Consider the following 12,192-nt stretch of genomic DNA (forward strand, 5'->3'; position numbering starts at 1 on the left):
GTTAAAGGAATTTGTGATAAAGAGGTCGTGAAGGGCGGTGAGTTTGTTGCAGACAGAATGTGCATTCCACAGGGCACAGGAAAAGGGGGGGCTGGTTTTGGAAAGAGGAATAGAGACCAAGTACTGTGGGTTATGGCTCCTGCCAGAGGGTGTAGGGGGATGGGAGCGATGGGCAAAGACAGATGATGGTGGCCCAGGGTTTGGGGATATGTCACCAGAGATTAGGAGAAGCAGGAGGGTGAGGGAGGTAATGTGGGAATGTGATTTATGTGAAGGGGCATGTCTCAGAGTACTGGAGGTTTTATCAGTGTATGAGCAAGAGTTGGTAGGAGCAGTAGTAGGGAGAAGACAGAAGGCAGGGTGATATGTATAAGCAGGCGGGTGCGGGTGGAGAGGGGGGGTGAAGGTAAGAGAGTTTGAGGAGAGAGGACAGGAGTGTCAGAAGCAGTGGTAGAGAGTGCATGTTACAGGAGAAGGAGAGCTTATTAGAGAGACAGGTCACCTGCAGTCTGTTAGGTGCTTTCCAGTGCAGATTGCTGTATTTGTTTGCTTCGTGCAATCGCTGAAGTGCAGAGATTGAAGTGCATCACTTGTAGAAAGAATCACTTAGAGAAAGAAGCCATTGCAATGTGCACCCCGAGCAATGTGCTCACCCCTTAAGGATGCTCAAATATATACTGTTATAAGGGTGGGGTTGAAGTTTGTTAATTAATCATGAGTGACTATAAGAATGCCTAACAATCAAAAGTGGACTTTTTGCTTCTAAAGTCAGGAAAGCAAAAGGCCAGAGGCCAAGATAAGATCAACACATAAAACTTAGGTAAGACAGTCCAGAGCTACAAATAATGTCATGGTTGTGCACACAGGGCAATAGATAGAGAAGGCCACATACCAACTCACACACACACAGAGAGCAAGCAGATCCCAATTTCAGTTAACGGTGGAAGATGTGGTTTAGCTGACACATACCAACACATACACACAGAGACAGCAAGCACTATATGGGGTTATGGGTGGAATATTGTTTATAAATATACATAGGAACCTAATTTACCCATTTCTGATAGGAATATGCATACAATTATTTTTCTACATGGGGATTATGGGTGGAATATTGTTTATAAATATACATAGTAACCAATTTAACCCATTTCTGATAAAATATGCATATCATTATTTTTCTACATGGGGTTATGGGTGGAATATTGTTTATAAATATACATAGGAAAATAATTAAAGCATCTCTGATAAGAATATGCATAAAATTATTTTTCTACATGGGGATTATGGGTGGAATATTGTTTATAAATATACATAGTAATCTATTTAACCCATTTCTGATAAGAATATGCATATAATTATTTTTCAATATGGGGATTATAGGTGGAATATTGTTTATAAATATACATAGGAACCTATTTAACCCATTTCTGATAAGAATATGCATATAATTATTTTTCTACATAGGAATTATGGGTGGAATACTGTTTTTAAATATACATAGTAACCTTTTTAAACCATTTCTCATAAGCATATGCATATAATTATCGTTCTACATGGGGAATATGGATGAAATATTGTAGTAAAACATACATAGGAACATATTTAACCCATTTCTGATAAGAATATGCATATAATTATTTTTTTACATAAGGATTATCGGTGGAATATTGTTTATAAATATACATAGGAACCTATTTAACCCATTTCTGATAAGAATATTCATATAGTTATTTTTCTACATGGGGATTTTGGGTGGAGTATTGTAGATAAACATACATAGCAACATATTAAACCTATTTCTGATAAAAATAAGCATATTATTATTTTTCTACATGTGGATTATGGGTGGAATATTGTATATAAATATACTTAGGAACCTATTTAAACCATTTCTAATAAGAATATGCTTATAATTATTTTTTTATTTGCGTATTTTCAGTGGAATATTGTTTATAAATATACATAGGAACCTATTTAACCCATTTCTGATAAGAATATGCATATAATTATTTTTCTACATGGGGTTTATGGGTGGAATATTGTTTATAAATATACATAGGAACCTCTTTAACCCATTTCTGATAAAAATATGCATATAAATATTTTTCTACATGGGGATTATGGGAGGAATATTGTTTATAAATATACATAGTAACCTATTTAACCCATTTCTAAAAAAATATGCATATAATTATTTTTAGACATGGGGATTATGGATTGAATATTGTTTATAAATTTACATAGCAACATATTAAACCTATTTCTAATATGAATATGCATATAATTATATTGCTATATGGGGATTATAGGTTGAATATTGTTTACAAATATACATAGGAACCTATTTAACCAATTTCTGATAACAATATGCATATAATTATTTTTCTACATGGGGATTGTGGGTGGAATATTGGTTATAAATATACATAGGAACCTCTTTAACCCATTTCTTATAAGAATATGCATATAATTATTTTTCTACATGGGGATTATGGGAGGAATATTGTTTATAAATATACATAGTAACCTATTTAACCCATTTCTAAAAAAATGCATATAATTATTTTTCTACATGGGGATTATGGATGGAATATTGTTTATAAATTTACATAGCAACATATTAGACCTATTTCTGATATGAATATGCATATAATTATATTGCTATATGGGGATTATGGGTTGATTATTGTTTATAAATATACATTTGAACCTATTTAACCCATTTCTGATAAGAATATGTATATAATTATTTTTCTACATGGGGATTATGGGTGGAATATTTTAGTAAAACATACATAGGAATATATTTAACCCATTTCTGATAAGAATATGCATATAATTATTTTTTTACATAGGGATTATGGGTGGAATATTGTTTATAAATATACATAGGAACCTATTTAACCCATTTCTGATAAGAATATGCATATAGTTATTTTTCTACATGGGGATTTTGGGTGGAGTATTGTAGATAAACATACATAGCAACATATTAAACCATATTTCTGATAAGAATATGCTTATAAGTATTTTTTATATGGGTATTTTCAGTGGAATATTGTTTATAAATATACATAGGAACCTATTTAATCAATTTCTGATAACAATATGCATATAATTATTTTTCTACTTGGGGATTATGGGTGGAATATTGTTTAAAAATATACATAGGAACCTATTTAACCCATTTCTGATAAGAATATGCATATAGTTATTTTTCTACATGGGGATTTTGGGTTGAGTATTGTAGATAAACATACATAGCAACATATTAAACCATATTTCTGATAAGAATATGCTTATAAGTATTTTTTTTGAATGGGTATTTTCAGTGGAATATTGTTTATAAATATACATAGGAACCTATTTAACCAATTTCTGATAACAATATGCATATAATTATTTTTCTACAAGGGGATTATGGGTGGAATATTAATAAATATATATAGGAACCTCTTTAACCCATTTCTGATAAGAATATGCATATAATTATTTTTCTACATGGGATTATGGGAGGAATATTGTTTATAAATATACATAGTAACCTATTTAACCCATTTCTAAAAAAATGCGTATAATTTTTTTTCTACATGGGGATTATGGATGGAATATTGTTTATAAATTTACATAGCAACATATTAAACCTATTTCTGATATGAATTTGCATATAATTATATTGCTATAATTGGATTATGGGTTGAATATTGTTTATAAATATACATAGGAACCTATTTAACCCATTTCTGATAAGAATATGTATATCATTATTTTTCTACTGGGGGATTATGGGTGGAATATGGTTTATAAATGTACATAGCAACATATTACACCTTTTTCTGATATGAATGTTCATATAATTTTTTTGCTATATGGGGATCATGGGTTGAAGATTGTTTACAAATATACATAGGAACCTATTTAACCTATTTCTAATAAGAATATGCATCTAATTATTTTTCTACATGTGGATTATGGATGGAATATTGCAGTTAAACATACATAGGAATACATTAAACCTATTTCTGATATGAATATGCATAAAATTATTTTTCTACATTGGGATTATGGGTGGAATATTGTTTATAAATTTACATAGGAACCTATTTAACCAATTTCTGATAAGAATATGCATATAATTATTTTTCTATATGGGGATTACGGTGGAAAATTGTTTATAAATATACATAGGAACCTATTTAACCCATTTCTGTTAAGAATATGAATATAATTATTTGTCTATATGGGGATTATGGGTAGAATATTGTTTATAAATATACATAGGAACCTATTTAACCAATTTCTGATAGGAATATGCATAAACTTATTTTTCTACATGGAGATTATGGGTGGAATATTGTTTATAAATATACATAGGAACCAATTTAACCCATTTCTGATCAAATATGCATATTATTATTTTTCTATATTGGGTTTTGGGTGGAATATTGTTTATAAATATACATAGGAACCTAATTAAAGCATCTCTGATAAGAATATGCATAAAATTATTTTTCTACATGGGGATTATGGGTGGAATATTGTTTATAAATATACATAGTAATCTATTTATCCCATTTCTGATAAGAATATGCATATAATTATGTTTCAATATGGGGATTATAGGTGGAATATTGTTTATAAATATACATAGGAACCTGTTTCACCCATTTCTGATAAGAATATGCATATAATTATTTTTCTACATAGCAATTATAGGTGGAATACTGTTTTTAAATATACATAGTAACCTTTTTAAACCATTTCTCATAAGCATATGCATATAATTATTTTTCTACATGGGGAATATGGATGAAATATTGTAGTAAAACATACATAGGAATATATTTAACCCATTTCTGATAAGAATATGCATATAATTATTTTTCTACATAAGGATTATCGGTGGAATATTGTTTATAAATATACATAGGAACCTATTTAACCCATTTCTGATAAGAATATGTATATAGTTATTTTTCTACATGGGGATTTTGGGTGGAGTATTGTAGATAAACATACATAGCAACATATTAAACCTATTTCTGATAAAAATAAGCATATTATTATTTTTCTACATGTGGATTATGGGTGGAATATTGTATATAAATATACTTAAGAACCTATTTAACCCATTTCTAATAAGAATATGCTTATAATTATTTTTTTATATGGGTATTTTCAGTGGAATATTGTTTATAAATGTACATAGGAACCTATTTAACCCATTTCTGATAATAATATGCATATAATTATATTGCTATATGGGGATTATAGGTTGAATATTGTTTATAAATATACATAGGAACCTATTTAACCAATTTCTGATAACAATATGCATATAATTATTTTTCTACAAGGGGATTATGGGTGGAATATTGTTTATAAATATACATAGGAACCTCTTTAACCCATTTCTGATAAGAATATGCATATAATTATTTTTCTACATTGGATTATAGGAGGAATATTGCTTATAAATATACATAGTAACCTATTTAACCCATTTCTAAAAAAATGCATATAATTTTTTTTCTACATGGGGATTATGGATGGAATATTGTTTATAAATTTACATAGCAACATAATAAACCTATTTCTGATATGAGTTTGCATATAATTATATTGCTATAATGGGATTATGGGTTGAATATTGTTTATAAATATACATAGGAACCTATTTAACCCATTTCTGATAAGAATATGTATATAATTATTTTTCTACTGGGGGATTATGGGTGGAATATGGTTTATAAATGTACATAGCAACATATTACACCTTTTTCTGATATGAATGTTCATATAATTTTTTTGCTATATGGGGATCATGGGTTGAATATTGTTTACAAATATACATAGGAACCTATTTAACCTATTTCTAATAAGAATATGCATCTAATTTTTTTCTACATGTGGATTATGGATGGAATATTGTAGTTAAACATACATAGGAATACATTAAACCTATTTCTGATATGAATATGCATAAAATTATTTTTCTACATTGGGATTATGGGTGGAATATTGTTTATAAATAAAATTATTTTTCTACATTGGGATTATGGGTGGAATATTGTTTATAAATTTATAAACAATATTCCACCCATAATCCCAATGTAGAAAAATAATTTTATGCATATTCATATCAGAAATAGGTTTAATGTATTCCTATGTATGTAGGAATAGGAACCTATTTAACTTAAATAGGAACCTATTTAACCAATTTCTGATAAGAATATACATATAATTATTTTTCTATATGGGGATTACGGTGGAAAATTGTTTATAAATATACATAGGAACCTATTTAACCCATTTCTGATAACAATATGCATATAATTATTTGTCTATATGGGGATTATGGGTAGAATATTGTTTATAAATATCCATAGGAACCTATTTAACCCATTTCTAAAAAAAATGCATATAATTATTTTTCTACATGGGTATTATGGATGGAATATTGTTTATAAATTTACATAGCAACATATTAAACCTATTTCTGATATCAATATGCATATAATTATATTGCTATATGGGGATTATGGGTTGATTATTGTTTATAAATATACATAGGAACCTATCTAACCCATTTCTGATAGGAATATGAATGTAATTATTTGTCTATATGGGGATTATGGGTAGAATATTGTTTATAAATATACATAGGAACCTATCTAACCCATTTCTTATAGGAGTATGCATAAACTTATTTTTCTACGTGGAGATTATCGGTGGAATATTGTTTATAAATATACATAGGAACCTATTTAACCCATTTCTGATAAGAATATGTATATAGTTATTTTTCTACATGGGGATTTTGGGTGGAGTATTGTAGATAAACATACATAGCAACATATTAAACCTATTTCTGATAAAAATAAGCATATTATTATTTTTCTACATGTGGATTATGGGTGGAATATTGTATATAAATATACTTAAGAACCTATTTAACCCATTTCTAATAAGAATATGCTTATAATTATTTTTTTATATGGGTATTTTCAGTGGAATATTGTTTATAAATGTACATAGGAACCTATTTAACCCATTTCTGATAATAATATGCATATAATTATATTGCTATATGGGGATTATAGGTTGAATATTGTTTATAAATATACATAGGAACCTATTTAACCAATTTCTGATAACAATATGCATATAATTATTTTTCTACAAGGGGATTATGGGTGGAATATTGTTTATAAATATACATAGGAACCTCTTTAACCCATTTCTGATAAGAATATGCATATAATTATTTTTCTACATTGGATTATAGGAGGAATATTGCTTATAAATATACATAGTAACCTATTTAACCCATTTCTAAAAAAATGCATATAATTTTTTTTCTACATGGGGATTATGGATGGAATATTGTTTATAAATTTACATAGCAACATAATAAACCTATTTCTGATATGAGTTTGCATATAATTATATTGCTATAATGGGATTATGGGTTGAATATTGTTTATAAATATACATAGGAACCTATTTAACCCATTTCTGATAAGAATATGTATATAATTATTTTTCTACTGGGGGATTATGGGTGGAATATGGTTTATAAATGTACATAGCAACATATTACACCTTTTTCTGATATGAATGTTCATATAATTTTTTTGCTATATGGGGATCATGGGTTGAATATTGTTTACAAATATACATAGGAACCTATTTAACCTATTTCTAATAAGAATATGCATCTAATTTTTTTCTACATGTGGATTATGGATGGAATATTGTAGTTAAACATACATAGGAATACATTAAACCTATTTCTGATATGAATATGCATAAAATTATTTTTCTACATTGGGATTATGGGTGGAATATTGTTTATAAATTTACATAGGAACCTATTTAACCAATTTCTGATAAGAATATGCATATAATTATTTTTCTATATGGGGATTACGGTGGAAAATTGTTTATAAATATACATAGGAACCTATTTAACCCATTTCTGATAACAATATGCATATAATTATTTGTCTATATGGGGATTATGGGTAGAATATTGTTTATAAATATCCATAGGAACCTATTTAACCCATTTCTAAAAAAAATGCATATAATTATTTTTCTACATGGGTATTATGGATGGAATATTGTTTATAAATTTACATAGCAACATATTAAACCTATTTCTGATATCAATATGCATATAATTATATTGCTATATGGGGATTATGGGTTGATTATTGTTTATAAATATACATAGGAACCTATCTAACCCATTTCTGATAGGAATATGAATGTAATTATTTGTCTATATGGGGATTATGGGTAGAATATTGTTTATAAATATACATAGGAACCTATCTAACCCATTTCTTATAGGAATATGCATAAACTTATTTTTCTACGTGGAGATTATGGGTGGAATATTGTTTATAAATATACATAGGAACCAATTTAACCCATTTCTGATAAAATATGCATATCATTATTTTTCTATATTGGGTTATGGGTGGAATATTGTTTATAAATATACATAGGAACCTAATTAAAGCATCTCTGATAAGAATATGCATAAAATTATTTTTCTACATGAGGATTATGGGTGGAATATTGTTTATAAATATACATAGTAATCTATTTAACCAATTTCTGATAAGAATATGCATATAATTATTGTTCAATATGGGGATTATAGGTGGAATATTGTTTATAAATATACATAGGAACCTGTTTCACCCATTTCTGATAAGAATATGCATATAATTATTTTTCTACATAGGAATTATGGGTGGAATACTGTTTTTAAATATACATAGTAACCTTTTTAAACCATTTCTCATAAGCACATGCATATAATTATTTTTCTACATGGGGAATATGGATGAAATATTGTAGTAAAACATACATAGGAATATATTTAACCCATTTCTGATAAGAATATGCACATAATTATTTTTCTACATAAGGATTATCGGTGGAATATTGTTTATAAATATACATAGGAACCTATTTAACCCATTTCTGATAAGAATATGTATATAGTTATTTTTCTACATGGGGATTTTGGGTGGAGTATTGTAGATAAACATACATAGCAACATATTAAACCTATTTCTGATAAAAATAAGCATATTATTATTTTTCTACATGTGGATTATGGGTGGAATATTGTATATAAATATACTTAGGAACCTATTTAACCCATTTCTAATAAGAATATGCTTATAAGTATTTTTTATATGGGTATTTTCAGTGGAATATTGTTTATAAATATACATAGGAACCTATTTAACCAATTTCTGACAACAATATGCATATAATTATTTTTCTACATGGGGATTATGGGAGGAATATTGTTTATAAATATACATAGTAACCTATTTAACCCATTTCTAAAAAAAATATGCATATAATTATTTTTCTACATGGGGATTATGGATGGAATATTGTTTATACATTTACATAGCAACATATTAAACCTATTTCTGATATGAATATGCATCTAATTATATTGCTATATGGGGATTATGGGTTGAATATTGTTTATAAATATACATAGGAACCTATTTAATTCATTTCTGATAAGAATATGTATATAATTATTTTTCTACATGGGGATTATGTGTGGAATATGGTTTATAAATTTACCTAGCAACATATTACACCTATTTCTGATATGAATATTCATATAATTTTTTTGCTAAATAGGGATCATGGGTTGAATATTGTTTATAAATATACATAGGAACCTATTTAACCTATGTCTAATAAGAATATGCATCTAATTATTTTTCTACATGGGGATTATGGATGGAATATTGTAGTTAAACATACATAGGAATACATTAAACCTATTTCTGATATGAATATGCATAAAATTATTTTTCTACATGGGGATTATGGGTGGAATGTTGTTTATAAATATACATAGTAACCTATTTAACACATTTTTGATAAGAATATGCATATAATTATTTTTCTATATGGGGATTATGGGTTGAATATTGTTTATAAATATACATAGGAACCTATTTAATTCATTTCTGATAAGAATATGCAAATAATCATTTTTCTACATTGGGATTATGGGTGGAATATAACAATATTCAACAATATATAAATATACATAGGAACCCATTTCTGATAAGAATATGTGTATCATTGCTTTTTTTTATTGGGGATTATGGGTGGAATATTGTTAATAAATATACATAGCATCATAATAAACCTATTTCTTATATGAATATGCATATAATTATTTTTCTACATGGGGATTATGGGTACAATATTGTAGATAAACATACATAGCAACATATTAAACCTATTTCTGATAAAAAATACACATATCATTATTTTTCTACATGTGGATTATGGGTGGAATATTGTTTATAAATATACAAAGCAACATATTAAACCTATTTCTAAAAAGAATATGCATAGGAACCTATTTAACCCATTTCTGATAAGAATATGCATATAATTATTTTTCTACATGGGGATGATGGGTGGAATATTGTTTATAAATATACAAAGCAACATATTAAACCTATTTCTAAAAAGAATATGCATATGATTATTTTTCTACATGGGGATTACGGATGGATTATTGTATTTAAACATACATAGGAATATATTTAAACCTATTTCTGATAAGAATATGCATATGATTATTTTTCTACATGGGGATAACGAATGGAATATTGTTTATAAATGTACATAGGAAACTTTTTAACCCATTTCTGATAAGAATATGCATATAGTTATGTTTCTACAAGGGGATTTTGGGTGGAGTATTGTAGATAAACATACATAGCAACATATAGGGAGGACAGAAGCGGGACTTTGTATGAGGCATGTGGGTGGATGTATTGGGCTGAATGGTAAGTATTATGGTAAATATAATAAAATACATATAATCTCCACACATAATGATATAAAATGATCATGATATAAAAGTTTTAATGGCATAGATATATTAGCCAGATACAATCATAAAAGACCACATTGGACACCAAAGTATAGCATGTAGGCAACTGTATATAAACAAGCAGAATTCATGAATTGGTTGTACAGTGACACAAGCAAATATACATTGTACAATAGATAGGTGCATCAATAGATCTAAACTCAACGCGTTTCTTGGCTTGAAACCAATCATCAGGAGTCCGATGCAGTTTAACTGTATCAAAAACAATAAAGTATCTGTTAATGTATGAGCAGATATTGGTAGAAAAGATATATTGAAAAGTGTGATTTTCTGTGTACTCACAAAATATTCACAAGGTATGCATATTGATGATGATCTGTGTATTGCAATGCAGTGTTGGTCTGGGTCCATAAAGTCTCACCCGGGGTTGAGGCAGAGAGCACACCCCAATAAGCCGTCAGCCACGGCGGCCCAAGTAACACGAGCACCCACGAAACCGGCAGGCAGGGACGTCTGGCGAGGCCAAGGAGTGTGGATAAACTAGAGAAAGAGAATGATGATGGTGAGGAGGGGGTGTGAGCTGATAGATAAGTGATAATAGGAATGGAGGAAGTGAAAGCAGCATGGCATAGTCATAGGTGTGGAGGGGAACTGAAACAAGGCCGGTGTGAGAGTGATTGGCGATGTAGAGTGTATGTACAGCAAGAAACCATTGCTGTAATGGATAGACCAAAGTGACAAGTGTGAGGAGATTACCTGTGTGGCAGGTGTCCAGGCGAGCCAGACGTCTAACAAGCATGACGGGATCGTGGAGTGCCCTGGTCAGAGACAGCCTTATAGTGCCGCGGACATGAGGCGCGCTCCCGCCAACGTCGTGTGCGGGCGTGATGACGCGGTGAGGGGAGAGAGGGGAGGGCCAATCAGTGCTGCCATACATAGCAACATATTAAACCTATTTCTGATATAAAATACGCATATTATTATTTTTCTACATGTTGATTATGGGTGGAATATTGTTTATAAATATACATAGGAACCTATTTAACCCATTTCTGATAACAATATGCATATAATTTTTTTCTACATTGGCATTATGTATGGAATATTGTAGTTAAACATACATAGGAATATATTTAACCAATTTCTGATAAGAATATGCATATCATTACTTTTCTACATTGGGATTATGGGTGGAATATTGTTTATAAATATACTTAGGAATCTATTTAACCCATTTCATGTTAAGAATATGCATATAATTATTTTTCTACATGGGGATTATG

The sequence above is a fragment of the Aquarana catesbeiana genome, linkage group LG01 (assembly GCF_042186555.1).
Source record: "Aquarana catesbeiana isolate 2022-GZ linkage group LG01, ASM4218655v1, whole genome shotgun sequence".
Lineage (NCBI taxonomy): Eukaryota > Metazoa > Chordata > Amphibia > Anura > Ranidae > Aquarana > Aquarana catesbeiana.